The following is a 24508-nucleotide window of genomic DNA, read 5'->3' on the forward strand; positions in this document are numbered from 1 at the left end:
CATTAGTTTATGGATGATATGATGAACTAAACTTCAAATCCATCTTCAATTTCTTCCACAATGTATGCTAAAAATACCCAACAAATTTGGTATCTCAATTTGAAACCATACTCTTTGGTAGACCATGTAGTCTCACCACTTCTCTGAAAAACAACTTTGCCACATGAACAAAATCACTAGTATTTTTGCAAGGACTAAAATGTGCCATCTTTTAAAACCTATCAACCACCATAAAAATAAAATCATGCCCATGTTGCATCTTTGGTAATCCAATAACAAAATCCATGCTGACATCCTCCCACAACTTCTTTGGTACAGGTAATGGCTAATAGAACCTTGTATTCCACTTCACTCCTTTCACCATCTGACATACTCTACAACTTTGTACAAACTTCTTCACATCTATCTGCAAATGTGGTCAGTAATAAATCTTATCAACCAAATCTATGATTTTATCATTGCCAAAATGTCCAGCCAATCCTCCACTATGCTTCTCTTTGATGTGATCCTCTCTCATTGAACTTCTAGGAATGCACAAATCACTTCCTTTGAACAACATACTATCCTAGATCATGAAATATAACCATTTTTTCCTATTAAGTGTGTTGGCAAATAGATTATTCTTTCCAATGTAACTCTTACACGCCCGAACCTGTGAGAAACAATTTGATACCAACAGTTGGATAATCTATCATGATATTGATAGATTTCCTCTAAATTGAAAGGTACAACTCCCTTATCAATGATATTCAATGAATTTGTTTGTTCCTAAACTAATTGGGTACGTTCTTAACCCGAGAACGGAAGAGGAAAACCAAGCCAGCCCTAGATAGAACTAACCCAGGCAGATTTTAACTCCTAAATCTAGCCAATGCCAAGAATCCAAAACTCCTATGACTTCTTGATATCGGTAATGCAATATAGATGAAAATTATGTGAATGCAATGAAGAAATGAAGATTTAATATTCAGATTTATGCAATAGGAATATGTGCAAATACTCTGATCTACAACACATTCATTATTTGACGCAAGATGGAAGATAATGTCCAAAATTGAACACAACAATACTCTGATTGAATATATTTAGAAAATAATACTCAAATTCTCTGATTTGAAGCAAAACTCTTCTTTGTTTTGAACACAACAAATACGATGCTCTAATTTTTATTTGCCTGCAACTCTGGCCAAATCTATTACATAAATCAATGCATGAAATGAAATGCATAAAATAAACTACTATCTTCCCTCTACTCTAGCAATACCTACTCTTGCAGAAAAGAAGCCCCTCTCAATGGAAAAGGTTTTACAATAAATACATTCTCTAGCAACTGTTTGGTTTCTTCCAGTGACTTTTCAGTTCTGTAACTGATCTTGTCTCTTCGACTTCTCATATTTTTCTTTTTGAAAACTAATATTCTTATTAAATTTTAAAGTTAATAATGATAGATATTAACATATTTAAATTATATGTTAACAATTGACATTTCTATATGTTAAATCAATATCAAAATCTTTCCTTCATTGAGTGGACAACAAAATAAATAGTTCTGCCAGGTAAAAATGAGCCATTTTTCGTGGGGCATATCTTTTTATTCCACTGTTGGATTGAGCTCATTTTTGGATATGTTCTTCCAAACTTAGTTATGTTCATCCTGACTAGAGCGATCGGAAAAATAATCAATGAGTAAAAAGATATGAATTTCTGAATTCTACTCTATATGACTGCAACAAAATCAGAATTAATAAAATAAAATTTCCAGCCATTGTTCTTTCAATGCTCTATAATCCATGTCTTCAATCTGCAACAATGTTATCTTCAATGCTTGCAATGTTAATTCTTTGCTAAAATTTTGGAGAAATTCTCTAGAATTCTTATAGCGGAAATCTGACTCTTGTCTTCTCCCTTTGGTGGGAAATTCAACTTTGACTGCGAAAGTCGCAGTGGAAAATGAATTTTCCATTTTCATGTAGTGGGCACAATTTTGATGTAGATTGATTCACAAATTATTTTTCTGGAGTAATCTTGATGCTAGACCCCATATACCTTCATCTTGGATTGAGATTTTCCCTTTCTCTCCTCATGTGGAAAATTGGACTTTGCCTACGAAAGTTGTAGTGGAAAATGAGTTTTCCATTACACTTCATTTTTCCTTTGGTGGAAAATCCCAAGTTGACTTCTCCATTGCGAAAAATCAGAAAAGTGCTTCTCCATGGAAAATTAGAAAATGACTACGAAAGGCGAAGCAGAAAATGAGTTTTCCATTACACATTTTACCTTTGGTGGAAAATCTCAAGTTGACTTCTCCATTGCGGAAAATCAGAAAAGTGCTTCTCCATGTGGAAAATTAGAAAAGTGCTTCTCCATGGTGGAAAATTAGAAAAGTGCTACGAAAGTTGTAGTGGAAAATGAGTTTTCCATTACACTTCATTTTTCCTTTGGTGGAAAACCCCAAGTTGACTTCTCCATTGTGGAAAATTAGAAAAGTGCTTCTCCATGGTGGAAAAATGAACTTTGGCTTCTATTTGCTTCCACATTTGTATATTTGGACCCAAAAATAATTCAATCCTTCATAGAAACTTTGTTAAGCATACTAGGAATAATTTTTGGGAAATTCTTTATGGTAGGAAACTTTAAAAGTTTTAAAAAAATGGCGTATTGAAAGTGCACCTACAAAGTGTAATAGGTTCTGTACAAGCCTTCCACACTTCCCCAAAATTAGGATCATCTGGATACAAGTACTAACTTCCTTGAATCCAACCACCTATAGCTAAATTTTTGTCAGCGAAAGTTGTCTTCTACTAAGAGTATACACACATTTGTTAGACTTCCCAATTTTTTTTTTCAAAACAAATTTATGACTCTACAAGAATTCAACCCACTTTAAATGCCTTTGGTTTTGTTTTCTTTAACTATTCAAATATTGCAAAGCTTGATGGTAGATGTATAGAACAAACTCCTTAGGAAGAAGATAGTGTCTCTAGTTCTTCAATGCTTGAACTATAGCATAAAATTATTGATCATAAATAAAATATTTTCTTTTTGCATCATTCAACTTCTCACTAAAATAAGCAACAAGTCTACCTTTTTCGCTAAAAAAAGATCCTATTACAGTACCACTAGCATCATAGTCTACTTGAAACACCTTGTTAAAATTAGGTTGTACTAAAATAGGCTACTCAATAACTTTCTATTTCAACAAATTAAAACTCTTATCTTCTCCTATAATCCATTTAAATTCTTTCCTATCCCTTCTCATTATTTCAGTCAAGGTTCCAAAAATACTACTAAAACCTCTTATGAATTTTCCATAAAAACTAACCAATCCATGAAAAGATCTCACCTTTGTCACACTTCTTGGAGTATTCCATTCAAGGATAGCCTTCACTTTCTTTGGGTCCATTTTTAGACTTGGTACAAAGACTACAAATCCTAGGTATACCAACTCCTTTACAAAACTACACTTATTTAGTTTTATCAGTAACTTTTCTTCTCTCAACTTATCAAAAACCTTACGAATATGGATCAAATGTTCCTCTAATGTCTTAGTAAACATCAAAATATCATCTATGTAAACAATGAAAAACTTACCCAAAAAATATTTTAGTACCTCATTCATGAGCCTCATAAAAGTGCATGGTGCATTGGTTAGCCCAAAAGGCTTGACTAACCACTCGTATAATCCTTCTTTTGTCTTGAAAGAAGTCTTCCACTCATCACTTTATTTGATACAAATCTGATGGTACCCATTCTTCATATCTATCTTTGTGAAATACTGAGCTCCACTCTAGTAGTCCATAATATTATACATCTTTGGCAATGGAAAACTATACTTGACCGTGATCTTGTTGATAGTGCAAGAATCTATCCACATCCTCCATTCTTTATTCTCTTTGATTCTAATATGGCTGGTATAACATGTGGAATTTGACTCTCTTGAATTAACCTCTTCTACAACAACTCATGAAATTTTTTGTTCAACTCTTCACTTTCTATTGGTGTCATTTTGTGCACTACCTTGCTTGGAAAATAGGCTGTTGAAACTAAATCCATTTGGTGACTGATCTTCCTCATTGGGAACAATCCATCTAATAAATTATTTGATACAATATCATAAAACTCTCCCAAAATATCTCCTAGTTCTTCTTTACTATCCTTAGGAGTTATAGAAAATCATATATTCTTATGCTTTTTAACTTTGAGAAACTCTCTTCCATCAACAAAACATCTTCTGGCACCATTACATACCTTTTCTTCTTTCTCCTTTAGTGATTTCAAATTATGCTTCACTTTATCCTTGGTCAAAGTGTGGGTATTTTCTCACCCATCATTTATAACATACCTCTAAAACTGCCACAATGTACCCAACACCATATGACATATGTGGATAGGTATGATATCACATAATTCCTCATCCTGGTAGCTTCCAATCTTGAACTTCACTAGGCACTACTTATTGACCATTACCTTGTAGTCATCTTGTAGCTAAGCAATATGGTATGGATGTGGGTGTTTCTGTCTCTTAAGATTTGGCTTTGTGACCACCATTTCTAACACTAGATTTCCACTACTTCCACCATCTATGATCACATCACTATACTTATCTTCACATTGGCATCTTATGTGAAATAAGCTCCTTAGTTGATCAAGTTCATTCTCACCACTCAATGGGACTCTTTAGTTAACTAGGACCTCCTTTGTTTCAACGTCTTTAGAATATGATGATCTGGCATCTTCATCAACATGTGTAACTTTGGCCTAGCCTTCTATCTTTGATTTGTCCTTGCTTAGCATTGGGAACATTCAAATGCTCTATACCCTTCTTCTCCATAGTGAAAACATTTTTGATGGAAGCCTCCTCTTCTAGATCCTTGTCCTCTACCTCTTCCTCTCTAATCTCTATTGTTATGATCATGGAAAAGATTGGATTTTTTCCCCTCTAGTTTTGACTACAACTTCTAGCCTCATCCTTGTTCTTCTGATCATCATTATGACCTGCATAAGATCATCTGCCAGATCTTCCTTTGCAACCTCTTCCACTAGTCTTGTTGTCAAAATTATTGCTCAATTTCTTCTCAATTTTTAGGGAAAACTAATATGCCTCCTAAATATTATTTATTTGAACCAAACTCAGCTCATTCTAAATACTTGGCCTTAACCCATTAAAGTAATAGGCCACTTTCTCCTTATTAGCTTCTGCATGGTCGGTTCTAATGAGAACTCGGTACAACTCTTTAGTATACTCTTGAACAATTTTTCCCACTTGCTTCAAACCTTGCATTTTCTTCAAAAACAAGCTCATAATCCACAATAATGACTTATCAATTTATTTTAGCTATCATCTGATCCCATCTAGTGATTTTTTTATTTCCATTTCTATTTGAGTCCAATTGAACATCCTACCTCTAGATCTTTTCATGTCCCTTCAGTTCCACCTTTGCAAACTTGACCCTATTAGGATCATCAATATCTTCATACTAAAAGTACTCCTCCAGTTCATTGATTTAATTGATTAGCTCCTCTTAGTTAAGATTTTCCAAAAATATGAGAACCTCAAACTTAGTTCTTTTTCCAATCTTAGAGATGGCTTTGAAAAGCTTATCTTCATCTGTGTTTACAACCACCTCTAGTTCAGCATTTTCTTCTTCTTCTTCCTCATCCTCACTTTCATCTCTTACAAGAATATTTATTCCCCTACACATTTTTTCTTCCAATTCTTAGAATTGTCTTTAGAGGGCTCTAAACCCCTCTGGTGTAACACCTACAACTCTTCCATTACACTCTCTTTGTGGAGGCATTTTTCACACTTCCACTAAAACCCTAGTGCAAACCACCTCACAATTGGAAATTTGTCTACATGCTTAGCCAAACCATGGTCTTGGTGTGAACCACCTCATAGTCAATGATCTATCCACACTCTCAAGAATTCTAGCTCTAATACTACTTGATGAAAGGTGCTTCCCTTAATACAATAAATCATAACAAAAAAAACACCAAATGAAAGAACAAAATATGGACTTTGTATTATCACCACAAATCCAAAATTATAGATTTCAAAAATATAATATAATAACCCACATGGGTGCCTTCATTACAATAATCTACAATTCTAAGCTATGAACTACCACCTAGAGTTGTCCTAGACAATGTTTAGGACTTTCATAAATAGGCAATTTTATATCACATGGGAAGGTTCTAGACAATGAAACTTAATACCTAGGGCCGAAAGACCCTAACAATACATATAGAGTTGGCCAAATACATCTTTGACAATTATTTTACCAATTTTGGTTAGCCCAGCTTTAGAAGATCATAACTCTTGAACCATTTCTTTCATTGGCTATTATAATCACTTTTTGAAAATCTTAGGTCCTGAACTATAGGCTTAGAATGGTACAAGCACCCTTCCATAAAGTTTTGGACCTCATCCACATACTCTAAGGCTTCCAATGGTGAACCTCAAGAATTTTCTCCTAAAATTTCCACTAAAAATATGCAATAACTTCTTTGATACTTAAACTTGAGCAATGAGATTTTTATGGTAGGCTTATAACTCTAAAATGAACCTTCATTTACAAAATGAGAACATTCTAAGCTTGTATGGGAAACTTACTAAAAGTATCAAGTTCCCATAAATAGTAACCACCCTATCTACTGGTCCTTATTAAAATAGAAAAGACCTAGGAGATGAATTCGATGAGAAGTTTTTAGAAAATTTGATGTACAAATACAACAAACTTGATGAATTGAATCACTAACCCTAAGATCTATGGTGAATTTGAAAAAGGAAAAGGAACATAATTACCTATTAAAGGAGGTACAAAGATGAAATTTACTATGAGTACAAATGATATATGTGGAGAAGAGAACACATAGATAATTTATGTGTATTTCCATTAAGATGGACCAAAACTATTGAGGTTGATAAGAGGATCTAAGAAGAAGGCTTAAGTTTCTTGTGAAGGGTGAATTCTTGAAGGGTTTCCAATAAAATCAAGGATAGAGGTGACAATGAAATCTTATTAGGAAATCAACACATGAACTAAATAGAGATCTAAAACTACAAAATAAGTTGTAATCATATAGATTAAACTGTACAGTATTCTTTCTAATCATTGTAAATAGTTTTTATTAAAATCCTTCTAATCAAACGTTGACCTAATAGTCATTGAAGGACCTAATAGTCTATGTAAATTTATCAAGTATCATTGTAATAGAATGATCTAAAGTCCTCTAAAAAGGTCACTACTAACAAGAAGATTAAATCCTCTAAGAAGGTCATATTTAATAGTGTGTTTCATAACATACAACAGGGTTGGCTCCTAACATGGATAACTTTAGAAGAGTGAAAAAGTGGTGACATATTTCTAGTGTTTTTTTTCCCAAATTCGGTTTCCATGTTAAATCCTAGTGTCAAACTTGTGTTGAATTTTTTATGGTATTTTAAATTTACATGTTTAAATTTAAAAAAATTTGTTATAATATTTAGATTATAGTAGAGACCACGTTACAATAGCTTAAGAAGAACTAGATAATTTTAAAATGTTTAATTGTTAAAATGATACTAATGGACCTTGATTAATTGATTCAATCCTCCTCTTAATTATTCTAAACCTTCTAACAATTGGTATAAGAGCACCAATGCTTATAAAGAAAATTTTAAAAGGGAACTCAAAGCTAAAAACCATAACTCACAAAAGGGAAGTACCAAAGTTGAACAAAGAGAAATTTCTTCCATGGTAGATGTTGATGAGGCTACACATATCTAGTACGAGTGTAGCTACAATATAATTTGCGGACAATAAATATGTGAAGGTAACAATAGTTCTTTTGATTGCTCTGTTGGTGTTTTTAAACTACCAAGAAACAATATACTTGATACCAACATAATGAAGATAAAAATAACCTAAGGATTAGCTAATTCCTATGCTTAGCTAGATGGTCTTCAGATTTGGATCCAACTTCAACAAAATCATAAAGATTTTGTACTCTTTTGGCTCTACAAAACCAAGGTAGGTGCACTTCATGGATAAAAAGATTCAAAACCTGATACTACCTTCATACTTCACTCATTCAATGAAATTTTATTGAAATATTCATCCACTACAATAGATTGGTCATAATTCTTCTTAGATTTACAACTAATTCTAGGTAACTAGAGCTAATTATAGCTCAAGAGATTAAATGCAAACAAGTATTGATCAACTATGATACTCTTCATACATTTAAATTAAAATTGATTTTGATTTTAAGATTTTGATTGATGCGTATCCATGATTTCTTCATATGCAAACCAAACTAATTGATTAGTGCCTCATCCATTGGGATTTAGAGTCTATCCAACTATTTTGACCTAATTGATTGCATTACAATCAATATCATCAATGATTCTCCCTAAAACTCATTCTTATGCATATCCTTATTAATGCCTAGAAATCCTATCATATCACCAAAGAAATTACTTAACTCATTGAATTAAAAGAAATAGTAAATTGACACACAACCTATCGTAGTTGCATTAAATTGAACTTGTCTATACAATCTCAAAACAACCAGTCAATAACAATGGAGACAAGATTCAGAGAAAAAGATATGGTGATAGTTCATCTTTGTATCAATTCTCTTTGAAAATTATGTAACATTGGAATAAAACTCAAAACAACTCAAGACTAAACAATCTAATCCTTCAAAGATAATGTATCTTTGAAAATTTGAAGAGAAAATACATCATACAATTTTGACATCAAGAAAACTAGTATCAAATAAAACTAGCAAAACTAAAAGTTATACAAATGTTTGGCCCCTTATCTCACTTATATAGTGTGGATGCAACAAGCTTTAGGCTTAGAGAGTATTGGCAGTTGTCCTTAAGACAAAAATATATTTTCAAAAGTTACTATCATAAAAGACAAAAATTGGCACAAAAGAAAGGTTTACATTATGAATATTCTTTTGTGGGACCACTTCTACTGCACTCTTTGTTGAGGAGTTTGTGATTGGCTTTACTATTTTTATCATTCCTCAGAGTGTGTGACCATTGGACTTGCATGTGATCAGCCCTGTTGTGCTACTTGAAAATTGAGTTGAACTCGGGGTTCTCTAACCATGTCATTCTACATTGACAAACTGACAGTTACACATGATTGTCCTATTTTCAGGTCATGAGTTTAGGCCTCTATTCTTGTTGTTGCAATTGGTTGTTTACCTTTGTCTTGTTCTACTTTTACAATGGTATCAATTACTGGCAATTCATCTTGTTCCATTTAATCATCATCAATTTCTCAAAATTCAAATTATATTGCATGCACAAAATTTTCCATCCACTCGTCAAAAAGTGTGTCATCTGACCAGTTAAAACTCAAAATCTCATGTTGTTTCTTCATCACATACTCTCCCAATTTATCTATTTCAATAAAATCTTCTCTTAAAGAATCACAAATTATTTCCACTTTTACAACTTATTCTATCATATTTGCCCAAAATGCATGTGCCTTTTCATTTATGGTCCTATTCATCCTAAGGCATAATAAGTCATCCAATTCTTGGGCCCAATCTTCTTTATTTTTTAATTTATCCTTTTTATCCAAGGCATGGGGGAAGAGTCAAAAGGTTTTACTCTTATACTTTGCAAGATAATTGATGATCCTCCTATGTAATTCAATTCTTTTATCATCAAACTCAAAGAGATCATTAGTCAAGTCATGTAAGTCTTTTCTATATGCTTGCAAGATAGAGTGATTATCGAAAAACATAAATGGGTGACATCTTTATCCCTGTTATCCCATTTATTAACAAATGGCTTCAAGGCCTCCTCATTTTCTTTCAGCTAATTCCATATTTTTATAACCTTTATTAATTGTGCATAGAATGTAGGCCAACCAATTTTTTCTACTAAATACATAATTTATTTCCTCAACTTATCCTCATATTGGATATCTAATTCTACATGCAATTCCCACAATTTGCTCTTTTCTTCTTCAAAGTCCTCTGTAGTATAATACTAAGATCTCTGTGGTGTGTCTAGAATTTCTACAAGAGGAGTGAATTTACAAGGCTCCAATAGTGGATGAAGTTAAGTAATTGTAAGCCTATTAGACTATCCTTGGTGCCCATCACCTTATTTTCAAGTTCTAGTCTCTTTTGCAATTATTTATTATAAGCTGAAAGAACTTGTTCATATTTTTCTTGTAATTCTAATTTTTCTTTTCTCTCCCTCAATGTTGTACCTAGGGCAAGGTTGGTTGTTCCAACATTTAGCTTTTTGGCCTCTTCATTTGGAGTGTGCTCTACCCTTTTTAGAAATAGTTTTCCAATTATACTAGTATCATCAGGCTAGGAGGAGCTAGCTTTAGATCAATTTCTCATAGACTAGATGGCTAAGGCAACATTTGCTTCATTAAATTTGGCACCTTTTAGCTCCTTTCTACCTTTTCATCTTCATTTAACTTCTTGGTCATGGAGTTAAAAACCATTGCATCTGCAATGTCCCAATTTGGAAAGAGAAATACCGTAGATGATCTTATCATTTTTCACTCTTCTTTAGGGGTCAAGTTCTTAAACTTTTGCATCATCCCATCCTTGATTTGATCTTGTATAGATTCTTCTTCTATTTTAGGATACTTTACCTTCATCTTATTACACCTTTCTTCAAATATTTAAATATTTATTCTCCATGGAAATTGGTAGAAAGATCTAGATTTGACAAAGTTGTCATCAGAAACAAACTCTTGACTAGCTTGTTCTATCATAGGATCAAATTCCCTTCCTCTACAAGAAACAATGGTTAATTCCAAGCTAGGCATGGGAGGATATTGAGGATTTTCCTCTTCTAATTCTAAAACTGTGACAAAAACTCCCCCTTGTGATCCTAATTGTTCCATATGCTCCTTAGTGAGCTATTCATCTATTAAATGAAATGGGTATTGAGAGGGTGACTATTCCTCTATATGGGACATCTATTTTTCTTCAACCTTTTGCCTCTTGGCCTTTGGCTTTTTAGGTCTCTCCTCTATAAAAACAACACAAGTAGATCCAATTATTTATTTTCCCTTCTCGACTGTAGGCTCTTTATTTTTAATGATATTATAGTTGGTCCTCCTCTGAATAATCATTTTCCCTGATCCTACTGCAGGGGTAAAAGATAACTTTTTCATGACCTCTCTGGTCTTATCAAGATAAGAATTAATAAAGAATGTTTTCTTTTCATTCATAGCCTCCATGATCTTTTGAAAAGTGATCATTAATTTATTTATTTTATCTGCGTCTATCTTGGCATCTTTCAGAGGCTTTTAATCTTTATCAAAACAATTAATGAATTCTGGAACCCTGGAATAAACTCTCCACTTCTCCATTTTTCTATCTTATTCTTAGAGAGACAATTCATTTTTTATTATATCCTCAGGGATGTAGGGCTGATGTTTTCTAGCACTAGTCTTAGCTCTTTGTCTGGAAATATCAAAAAATTGTTCACTATCATTGAAATGGTCATGGGAGACAACCATTTTGTATTGGTCTAAGAATTTATATAGAAACAACCAACCACCCTTGGTGATTATCAACTAGTGAGAAATAGTACAAGATGAGAAAATTTAACCTCTAGATAGACCAGTTAGTTGTGCTTTCTCCAATCCATCTATCTAGCATATCATTTTAACTATTTCCACCTTTAGAGGTACTTGGTAGGAGAGAACACGGGGATTTCCGTGGAATCTGTACACTATAAAAACTATAGACACAGGGTATTGTATGATATCTATCCAATTATGGGAAACCTTCAAACTAGTAGGGCTATCCATAATCTTGATGAAATCTAATAGTGCCTTAGGTGTTCTGGGATTTCCCTTTAATAAAAGACTCCTCAACTTAGATGCAAAGTATCTATCAAATCTCATAAAGTTGGCCTCTTTTGTGTCCTATGTCATATCTACACTCCATAATTGGACTGGTAGAGCTTCTCCCTCATAATCTCTATTCAATACCATTTCTTGTTAAAAGAAAGTAACTCCCTTATATAAAAACATATGCATCAACAAAGAATAGTAGCCAAAGGTTTTCTCAAATTTTCCCTTTGGAATTCCAATTAGGCCTATGTGGATTTCTTCTACTAGATAAGTTGCAAAATCAAAGATAATATCCAAACCAAAAGAAGAGATTTGTGTCATAATATATATAAACTTTATTGGCTTCACAAAAAACCCCACATAAAGTCATGTAGATATCAATGACCCTAGTATTGAAAAACTACTTCTTAAAAGGCTCTTTTGTTGATGCTATAACAAAAGTCAAATTACCAATTGTGGCTAGGTGTCCACTCAATGCACATTATCTAATTTGATCTTTATGAGACAAGTATTCCTCTTCCAATCCCTTAAATTTAATGATCTCATCATAATATGTGGTTGGCTCCATTCCAAAAACCTCTTGAATCTCTTGTGCAATAATTTTTATCAAACACACCCCATCTATTCTCCTCACCATCCTAGATACTGGGTCATAATTTAGGGCTACAATTGTGAGAAAGTCCAAATCCATGAAAACCCTAGGGATTACTAACTTACCTAAAACAAAGTTCCAACATTCCCATGGGGGACAAAAAATTTCCTTTTTGGGAACCATTTCTTGAAAAATTGGAGCCCTATTTTAGAGCTTATGGCATCCCTAGTCCAATTCCCCTTATCATACAAACCATCCATAATCTGGAGCCTAAAGTTTACATGAATTATCTTTTTAATCTAGGCTAATTACTTTGTGGATTCACTTAATTGTTTGAGAAAATCATCATGGATATTCCTATTAGCATACTCTACTTTCGTTGCAAAACCCTTTATTAGAGGCATATTTGATAATAATGACACAATAACAGAATTCCTTGAATTATATTTAGACTAAGGTACTTACTTGGCTCTCTAGTTTATTTTTTTGAAGTCTACAATGAATCTCTAATATATAAAGTTCTCCACAATTCAACAAAGTGGGAAAATAGCTCTTCAACAGGTTCTAGCTCTAATAAAATAAATAATTCATTTGCATGAAGAAGATCTCAACTATCTAATATATATTACTTGTTTTATTTCATAGAGGGAGCTTTGATTCTCATAAATGGATTGTAGAGAAACAAAGTGGTATCACCTTTCAAATTTGAAAATAGGTCATCAATTGTTGGAAAATTTGATGATTGAGGAATAAAAGATTTTATGACTTAGCTTCAACCCTCGTAGTTGGTATTCAATCCAATAGAGTATTTCCACATAAGCCTTTTATTTCACTATTGGTGACTTACATTGGGCCCACTTACACCTTTGAACACATATCATATTCTGACTATGTCACCAAGGGTAAAAATTGAGCAACTCCCATTGGTGACAAAGCGACGATCATTGATCAACCATGCATCAGACTATAGAGATCATATGATAATTTTATTATACCTAATGTGGGACCATTTTATTCTCTTTTGGTCACTATGGAACCAATGGTAAAGTTCATGCTACTTTCATTAGCGAGAAAGTGACCACCATCGATCTTGGGAAGATTTGACGGTGAAGACCAATGGACTATTTCCTTCAAAGAAAATCCTCATGGCATTTGACATCCTAAAAAACTATTAATAACATGCAAATTATGGCACCATCTTCAAAGGTTGGTCTTGCCTCATATGCACATGACCGACTGTTGCTATGTCACCAAGTGTAAAAACCTTGCAGCTTGTCTTTGCAACAAAGTGTCTATCATTGATCTTTGGAAGATCTGATGGTGTAGGCATTTAGTCATATAACTTTATTCTTCTATTGACTAGATCCCATGGGTAAGTATTTCTTGATCATTATGTCTCTAAGTATAAATAGCATGTGATTTCTTGTCATGACATTGTGACAACCCTTGATCTTAAGGAAGATCAAGGGTTATCATTATTTAATTGATTTTTCAAATAAATACATAAACCTACGATAAAATAAAATGATAGCTTAGGTTAAGTTTATTTCAAGAACCTTATGATAATGTATAAACATTGCAAACAACATTTTAAAAGGTTCCCAAAAATAAAAAGGGGCATTTAAAATATTTCTCATGCAGATTTTTATTTTGAAAAGGCAAGCTATGTAAACATAACCCAAAGGCTCTTCTAGGGAAACATTTAGTTAAACAAAAATTATGGTTATTCTAGGGTTAACAAAATTAAAAACACAAAACCATAATTTTCATAAATGGAATTGGAATATTCACCTAAAATGCATTAGGATAATCTTGAAGTGAAAACCAGACCAGCAGTGGCTCTTTCTAGGCATGAAGAATATGCATGTTCATATGAGGGCTTAGAATCCTTGGTAGAAGTAGACCACAAACTTGAAACAAAATTCATGAAAACTCTAAGAGAGAAATGACATAGGAAGAAAAACTATACAAGGCTACACAAGAATTTACAAAATATACAAAAAACCCTAAACTATTGTTCATGGATAACAAAGTATTTTCAACAAAAATACCTCTTCAAGAACTATCCATGAATTGGCAGTTCAATATTTTTACTTGATAAATCTTTCATAATATAAGCATCTTCTCCCTATGTAGCTTCAACCAAATAGGGACCTAGCCATATAGGATCAAAATTTCCATGCTTCCCTTTATCTTCAATCCTCTAATTCCACATGAGAACTAGGTCTTCAATTTCAAACTTCTTATTCATTGTCTTTCTGTCATATAATGTTTTGACTTGTAACTACACAATTTTTATTTATGAGAGAAGCCTCTTTTCTAGTCTTAGTTAATCTTACCATTTCATCCATTCTTTCTTGCATATCATCAATGATATCTTCATTATACATCTAAATGTAATTCTATAAGCCTACTAAATTATTTTGAGGCATTCTTGCCTAGATTCCATATATCGGATCAAAAGGTGCTACACATATTGCTTTATTTACTATTAATCTATCAACCCATACTTCCAACTATAATTTGGAGTCCCATGCCCTTTTGTTATCATCCAGATTCCTTTTAATGACTTTTAACAAGCTCTTTTTGGTAGATTCAGCTTGCCCATTTCCTTGTGGATGATATGGTGAGGATGTTGACCTAGATATGCCATACTTATCAAAAAAATTTATGATTATTCTTACCTAAAACACATTTCATTTTCAGTTACAATCCTCTGAGGGCATCCAAACCTTGCAATGATATTGTTCAAAAGAAAATTGTTCACCACTTTGCTAGTAGCCTTTCTTGTAGGAATGGCTTCCACCCACTTTATAAAATACTCTATAGCTACTAATTTCAATGAATAACTAGTAGTTAATTTAGGAGAAACTTCACCTATAAAATCCATGCCCCATTGTTTGAAAGGTGCTTGGACTTCAACTAGTTTTAGGGGAGTATTTCCAAAAAAAATCAGCTTACCTGCAAATCTTTGACATGCATCACATTTCCTAACAAGTAGCATCTTTGAAAAGAGTAGGCCACCAAAATCCATCTCTCATTACTTTATGAGAATTAGTTTTAGCCATGTAGTGTCCTCCATAGATCCCTACATGCATCTTATTTAATATCTTGTTAGATTTTTCTTGATCAATGCGCTTCAATAATACTCCTTCAAAATTCCTCCACCACAAATTATTTCTAACAATAATGTATCTTATTGCATTCAACTTTGTGTTTCCTCTTTCATTATCTATGAGGTAGGGTGGAACTTCCATGTGTTACAATTAGTATATAACATTAGTGTACCATACACAATGATCCATATCACACAATCTTGACCTTAAACCATCTGCTACCATATTTATTTGATTGACCTCCAAGTTTGATTGAACCATGATTTTTGCTAGTCCTTGACCTCTTACCAAATTAGTAATTTGTAATTTAGATGTCAATATTAAACTCCTAAATTATATTGATCCATCTACACCTCCTACTAGATACTTCCCGCTAAGAAAATATGTCCTTAACAGTTGCACTTGGTACAAATGCTATAACAATGACACCTACAAGATAACACCTGAAAGCTTTGACTGCTTTTACTCGAGCATAACCCTATTTTTCATTTATCTCATATTTCAATTCAATAGGTTGAAGGGACTTACTAAAAAATGCAATAGGCTGTTCATACCCTTCCTCATTTTTCTGCAATAGAACTATTGCCACAATATGAAAGGATGTACAAGAAAATATATGCATTGGTTTTGTATAATCAGGAGTCCTAAGGATTGGGACATTTCTTTTAGTAGTCTTGATTTCTTAAAAACCTTTTGATGGTTCACCACCCCAACAGATAATAACTATCTTTTTGAGCATTTTAGATATTGGCCTACTAATCTTAGCAAAGTTAGTAATAAATATTCTTAAAAAGTTGAACTGCCCAAAAAAAATTGTATTCCTTTTACATTCTTTGGATGGGAACTTTATCTATAGTAGCTACTCTTTCAGGATCAATCTTTACCCCATCCTTTGACGCTATATGACCTAACAACCTTTCTTTTGTTACTCAAAATGTACATTACTTTGAGTTCAAGGATACTCCATATTCTAAAGCTTTAATGAAAATTTTCTCCATATGTTTACAATGGTCTTTAGCCCTTTTAAAATATGTTGTATGTTCATCTTGATACATTACCATAAACTTATCGATATATTCATGAAATGCTACATCCATGGCCCTCTAAAAAGTTGCTCGTACATTAACTAACGTAGATGGCATTCTTACATAAACATATGTGCCCCATGGAGTAGTAAAGGTTGTCTTAAACTGTTCCTTTTCATTTACAAGAACCTAGTTGTAACCTAAAAATCTATCCATCATAGACATCAATTCTAAACTAGTCACTTGTTGCAACATGGCTTCCATATTTGGCAAACCATAGTTATGTCTCAAGGAAGCAATATTCAGGTTCCTGAAATCCACACAAAACCTTATTTCTCCATTCTTCTTTTTATTAGGCACTAAGTTTGATACCCAAGTGGAGTGTCTAATTGGTTTAATAATCCCTCCATCCCATACTTTTATTAATTATTCTTGCATTTTAGGAGCTAAAGTGGGATTTACTGGTCTCTTCTTTCACTTGAAAGATTTGACATGCTGAAACAAGTCTTCTCTATAAGCTTTGAGGTCATTATATGGCCATGCAAAAACATGTCCATACTTTCGTATAAAATGAATAAGATGCTTTTAATTTCAGTAGATAGGTTTTGACCAATATAAATCTTCTTTGGTGCTTCAGAGGTACCAATGTTATCTTTTCAAGTTCTTGAGGTTTGTGATCCCTAACCTCTTATTTCACTGTGTCTTGGTTATCAAACATGCCTTATAGAACTACCAATCCTTTTGGTACTTTCTTAGTTTTCAACTGCAAAATTTCTTGGCCAAAGATTCTCTCCTTTCCATCTATTATTTCAATTAAAGCACTACAATCTAATTCTTGGCAATGATATTTATCTTCACCTAAAAAGAAGTTTAGAATATCTCTATTGCCTTCAAAATATATCCAATGTTCTATATTATCAAAGATTGAGAGCCGATTTTGTACTTCAATCTATGAAATCCCACCAAATGATACATCCTTAGGCTTAATAGCTATATTTTCCTACAGGTCAACCATCTTGTGATGAATCCTCTCCATCCAAGAGATACCAAAGACATCAAATAACTCAATTTGGTTCCATACAACATTTCTATATTGTTTCAATCTCTTTTTCTTGGTGGTATAAGTTTCTCTCACTTGGGAAATCACTAAGTTAGAGTGACCAATAACATGTAACTTTTTAATTCCATGATCAGTTACCACTCTTAATCCTAGTAAGAGTGCTTCATATTCTACGATGTTACTGGGTAAAAGTACAAAGTTGTGTCACCTTTTAGGCTAACTTATCAGAATGACTGAATTTGAGTCTTTCTATCTAAAAATAAATTTTGTTAAAATGTATGATTTAGATAAATTTATTCTAGCTAAGTTATATATGGTCTCACACTTTTCCAATTGGAAATGACTAATAAATGCATGTTTTATACTAGTTTGCATCTAATTACTAAAGAAATAAAATTATTTCAAAAAGTGGTGTTTCAATAACTCTTACTAATTTTTATGATATTTTTAAATAAAATATAAAAACCATTTTATAGAGTTCAGAGTCAAGAATATTCTCATATAGAGTTTATAGTGGTTTTATTAGATATAGTATATTGTAATTAAAAAATTCTACAAGCATGCATTTTAACATTCAAAAAGATGTTAGTTTTGACAAAGAAAAAATATTAAATCATATCAAAAAAATCTATGAATTATATGGCATTTTAGAGGAGAGAGCCATCTTCTAGAATGTATAAATTTTCTCTTCGCTAGAATAGATTTTTTTTTAAAAATGTGGTGGGAGATGAAAACTATCAATTTTAGGTGAGTTGAAATTTGAATCATTATAAAAGAGAAAATATAGGTCTAAAGCTGATTTTTATTTTTGATGTTTCTAGCTATATATGTTATCTATAACATGGTCTAAGACCAAAAGGAAATAAATTTATTTCCCTATAGTTTTGTGGTGGGAACTAGACCCCCAATTTTCAGCATTTTTCAGCAACTAAAAAATTGTCTTTAAAAATTAGGAAAATATATCAATTCTTATTTCAAATAATTATTAAAAATTATAATCCTAAACTTCATCCATTTCTACAAATTTCATTAGTTTACTTCATTTTCAAATTCAAAATAATAATACAAATTTTATGTCATTGATGGTGAACAATTATACTTTTGTTAGCTTATGCTTTCACCCTAGTAGTGTATGAAAATTTGAGTGTGAATGAATATCTAAAAGTGTTCTTTTCTAGAGACACAAACGCTGTTCTTGAGCCTGAAACTTCTTTTGAACTTGCCCCATCAAAATACATGGTCCACAAAATCTGTGAATCCATGTAACATTCCACCTCATGTGGAATTATAGTAGGGAGTTTCTCAACTTCTTGATAATCAATTCTTCTCTAAATGCATTTACACTAGTATCTAGAAAGCAAGTAAAATCTTTATGAACATCATCACCAAAAATATGGTTGACCCTTGGCTCACAGTCTACCCTAAGAGCCTTGTCACATATGTGACAAGTAGCATAGAATAAGTCACATTGTAGGCTACCTCACATAGTAGTGCTCCACTTTTTGGATAGCAACATTCCATAATGTGGAGGAATATAAATTACAAGGACTTACATTGTTAATTCTACATTAGGGTATGTAATTAATTTGAAGGTTAATGCATTGATGGTACCTATGATAGGCACTTCCCTAATATCCATACCTCTATATCTACCTTGTTTGGTGTCTACTTGTAGACCTAGGGATTCTATTAATTTGAAAGGCATAATAGTATTTGAAGCTCTTGAATCTATCATTCAATTATTTAGAGTTCTTCCTTTTATAACCAAACTAAGAAAAATTGGGTCAATATTCTGCAAATAAGCTATAGGTGAATCATCTAAGAACATTTGAGGAATTTTTGATGTTTTATTCAAATCATTATTATTGTTACTTATCCCACCCAACTATGACAAAGCTTTACTCTTATGTTCATATATTCTAAATAATTCAAATAAAGACACTTCTATAGTTATTTGAGATAGCATAAATATCATGTCAATTGGATCATATTCAATCTGTTTTACAAGAATGCCTAGAGCTAAGATCTTTTGAATAGGAGGCACGACTATTTGCTTAGCAACATCAGATTCTAATTTCTTTTCTTGTACATTTTTCTTAACTATTTCATTCATCTAAAATTGCACTTTCTTTTTGAGCTCCCACTTCTTGGTCTTATTGTCTTTGACCTTTTTGTATTTTTGAATTATCTTTCTTACTATCATCCTTCATCCTATGAGTAATATCTTTTATGAATATACTAGAAGCTTTCTAGCTTCATTGCTAACCATTCTTCTTCTCAAACTATAATTTCTATGAAATTGAGAGATCATTTTTTCTATAATTCTGTCAATTTGTTCCTTAGAAGGCAGTCCTAGATTTATATAATCAACATTTTAGGATTTAGTATATACCTTATCTTCATTGTAGTCTTCATTATCTGATTTTTTTTTTTTTGATGATGTAATTGGTAAACAATTCTTTAATCTATAATGTCATTTTCATGTTCTCCTAGAATAGAATCTTCACAGTCATCACACATATTAACCCTATTGTAGCTTACATCATCATGATTCTTTTCTTCTTCTTCCTCCTTATTCTACACATTTTTATATATAGAAAATGTTTGGGCTACTACACAATAGTCTGAGGAGTGAGGTGATTGGCATATGATGCACTATGGCACATCATCATTCTTGTTAATAGAATTCCTTTGTAGGGGGTCTGGGGTACCCATATCTTTCACATTTTGAGTCTAATTGGGAATAGGTTTACCATCTTTCCATTCAATAGTGTATGGGTAGTTTTGCATTCTTCGTGTCCTATTGAAATGGTTGTTGTTAACTGGGGCTTTATCACTAGTATTGGATTTGTGTGCATTGAAAGCTAGTGGGTTCATCTTTTTCAATAAATCCAATACTTGACTCATTGTGGCTTCCTCAGGCTTCTTAACTTTAGGATATTTATCATTTTCCTTCTTATTGTTCTTGGGGTTGAATAGTTTTGGGTCATCTCTCCTTCCTAGCTTACCATATACTTTCCTATTATTCTCAATATTCATAACTATCTTGCTAGCATCCCTTAAAGTTTTGGGATCTTTGTCTCTCAAATGGTAAGACATTTTACTATCAAAATCATTAAAATATGTTGTGAGACACACATCTTCATTTTTATCATTACCCGAAATAGCTTGTACATCCCCTTCTAAAAGCTTACATTGAAATCAAAAGTATATTCATTAGGGTTCTTTCTTATGTTGTTGAAATCATTCAACATGAATCCAACATTAGTGTTATCTCCATATTGTTTTTTGAATAACTTTTCTAAATCACTCCATGAACTAATGCTATCATTTGGTAGTCTTCTAGACTAGTCTCTTGCATCTTCATTTAATGAGTGCACAAAAAAATTCATCACTATATCCTCATGTTCTACTTCAAAATCATTCAACATGTCCATGAAAATTCTCAAATGTTTCTCACTAGTAACAACATTATTCCTTGAAAAATTCACAACCTTGTCCCTTAATTCAAATGATATTGGATGTGGGAAACCAGGAAGACCTATGAATGAAATTTATATGTATTTCTCCATGTATATAGGGTTTCTTCTAAAAACCAACAACATTTGATGTGCTTTTTGCATTGGTCTAGTTATGGAGAATACTTTGAAATTGTTGTACTTGAACAATAGGAATCTGAGTACTAGTGGTAGATCATGAAGCAGGGGTAGAATAAGACATATTTTGATTAGATACTACTAATCCACAAGTGGGGATAGAGGTTGTGGCTTGTCTGGATAAATTAGGCCATGGGGCTAAGGCATAATTGGACTTAATCAATTGAATCTTCCTTCTACTTTCTACTGTCTGAGCTTCACTTTCAACTTTCTCAAGTTCTTTTGCTAGATCACCCTTCTCCTTCTTGGCCTTTTCTAGATCAAAATCTAACTTAGACATGGGAGAATTTTTAGACTTATTTGGTACAACTTGAGATTCATTTATCTAAATTCCTATAGCCTTACCTTTTCCTTTATCTGTTGGTTTGACAATAGGCTCTACATGGTCTATTTGAACAAGTTTATAGGTTGAACTTGAGATATATTAGGTTCTTTCTTTTGGCTTATGAGTTTTTCTTTCTCTAAAACCTTGGATCTCAAACTATCTATATCCCCAAAAATATTGGCATGAAGGACTAAAGTCCTTTCCTCCAATTTTTTGTTCTATTCTTTTAGGGCAGCCATCCTTCTAAGAAAATTATCTCTCTCAATCAGATCATTCACTATGGCTTGTTCTCTTTCTTTCTCCAAATGAGCATGTTTGGCTTCTTCTTCTACAAACCATTTCTTTAGGACTCCTATTTCTAAGTATGCTTCTTTTAGATCTGTAGAAGTTGCTTATGAATTAGTAGGATCATCAAGATCTATATGATTTTTTTCTATATTAGATGGAGCAACTTTGGGATTAAAAGGATCTTCCATAACATTCTTAGAAGCTAGCCTATGGCTCATTTCAAATATCACATCTGATCTATGTGATGCATCTCCTATTGAGGACATATTTTTATCATGGTAAACTTTTTCTTCTTGTAATGGGGTACTAAATGTTCCTCCTAAGAGTCTTGTGGTTTCTAATTCATAGCTTAGTGAAGAATATTCTCTCCCTACCATAGGCTAGTATTAAGAGTTTACTGATACACCACCCCTTAGTTTCCAAGTAGGATTTAAATCTACTTTCTTCTTGTTTTGATTCTTCCTACCACCTTGGGGTAAATTAGTATACAATGGTACTTCTGGATTGGCTCTTGTATAAGCTTGTGTACTTTTCCTCTTGTCTTCCATTTATGGATATTACTTATCAATAAGCACTAGCTTCAAAACCTTGACTGATCCACCATCCTATTCTAGGGAAATATAACATGATATAGCTTTTGACTAAAGGAAAATATGACAAATAAGTTTGACACACAAAGAAACCAATCACAAAGGACCTGGTAGATAAGACACTTTTATAAGGGCAATATACATTAGTTTTTACCTATGGTATTAGATTTTTCTCTTCTTTTAAATTCTAAGGCTTTGTCTCTAGAAAAGTCCAAAATAACCATGAGAAATTGCTACAAGAAATTGAGAAAAATATATACAGAAAGGATCTGAACTATAGTACTTTTCACACATAAGCATGTGTTAAAAAACTCTCGAATAGAATCACCATTTTGTTGGTGTTTTTACACTACCAAGAAACAAAATACTTGAGACCAGGTTAATGAAGATCAAAATAACCTAAGGATTAGTTACTTCCTATGCCAACAAAATCATAAAGATTTTCTACTCTTTTGGCTCAACAAAACCAAGGTAGGTGCGCCTGAGCAATAAAAAGATTCAAAACTTGATACTATCTTCACACTTTTCTCATTCAATGAAATTTTATTATAATATTAATCCCCTATAGTAGATTGGTCATAATTCTTCTCATATTTATAAGTAATTCAGGGTAATAGAAACTAATTATAACTTAGAGATTAAATGCAAATGAGTATTGACCAACTATGATACCCTTCATATATTTAAAGTAAAAATGATTTTGATTTTAAGATTTTTCTTGATGCTTATCCATGATTTCTTCATATACAAATTGAACTAATTGACCAGTGCCTCTTCCATTGGGATTTACAATTTATCCAACTATTTTGACCTAATTTATTGCATTACAATCAATATCATTGGTGATTCTCCCTAAACTTCATTCTTATGCATATCCTTATTATTGCCCAAAAATCCTATCATATCACTAAAACATTTACTTAACTCATTGAATTGAAAGAAATAGTGAATTGACATACAACCTATCTTTGTTGCATTAAATTGAATAAGCTTTGCCCATACAATCTCAAAACAACTAGTCAATAACAATGGAGACAAGATTCAAAGAAAAAGATATGGTGACAGTTCATCTTTGTATTAATTGTCTTTGAAAATTATGTAATATTTGAATAAAACTCAAAACAACTCAAGACTAGATAATCTTATCCTTAAAAGCTAATGTATCTTCAAATTTGTAGAGAAAATACATCATACAATTTTGACATCAAGAAAATTGGGCCGAATAAAACTAGCAAAACTAAAAGTTATACAAATGTTTGGTCCCTTTCTCTAGCCTTAGAATCTCACTTATATAGTGTGAGATGAAACAAACTTCAAGCTTAGAGAGTATTGATAACTGCCCTTAAGATAGAAAGATATTTAGAAAAGTTACTATCATGAAAGCCAAAAATGAGTGCAACAAAATGGTTTACATCATGAATATTCTTTTGTGGGACTACATCTATTGCACTCTTTGTTTAGGAGTTTGTGATTGGCTTTTTTGTTGTTGTCATTACAAAGAGTGTGTGACCATTGGAATTGCATGTGATGGGCCTTGTTATGATACTTAAAAATTAATCTGAACTTAGGGTTCTCCATCCATGTCATCCTGCACTGACAAACTAATAGTCACACTTGATTATTGATGGAGACACAACCAAATGCCAGAATGAACATACAGGAAAAGGGAAATATTATTATAAATGAAAAGTGTCCTATGGGCTTACAACAGTATGATTCTAGAGAAAGGAATCCTCCACATAGTACCTTCTTTCTAACTCCACTAAGAATTGCCTTTACAATGCCATAAATGTTCTTAAATAGACCCCAATTTTTTTAGAATTAGGAATAAATTATAGAATATGCCAATTGGAAATCACCACAAAAAAAAAAGGTTCTAGAAGTCATGTTAGAAATTAGTGTAAAATTAGAAGAATCTAGAAACAGTAGTCCAACTTTCAGGAGGCATAACTTTTGAACTAGGACTCTGATTAATGAATCATTTAAATTTTTGGAAAGCTCTCAAAGCACTATACA

This window comes from Cupressus sempervirens, chromosome 10 (genome assembly GCF_028749045.1).
Source record: "Cupressus sempervirens isolate cs-2001-9-10 chromosome 10, ASM2874904v1, whole genome shotgun sequence".
Taxonomy (NCBI): domain Eukaryota; kingdom Viridiplantae; phylum Streptophyta; class Pinopsida; order Cupressales; family Cupressaceae; genus Cupressus; species Cupressus sempervirens.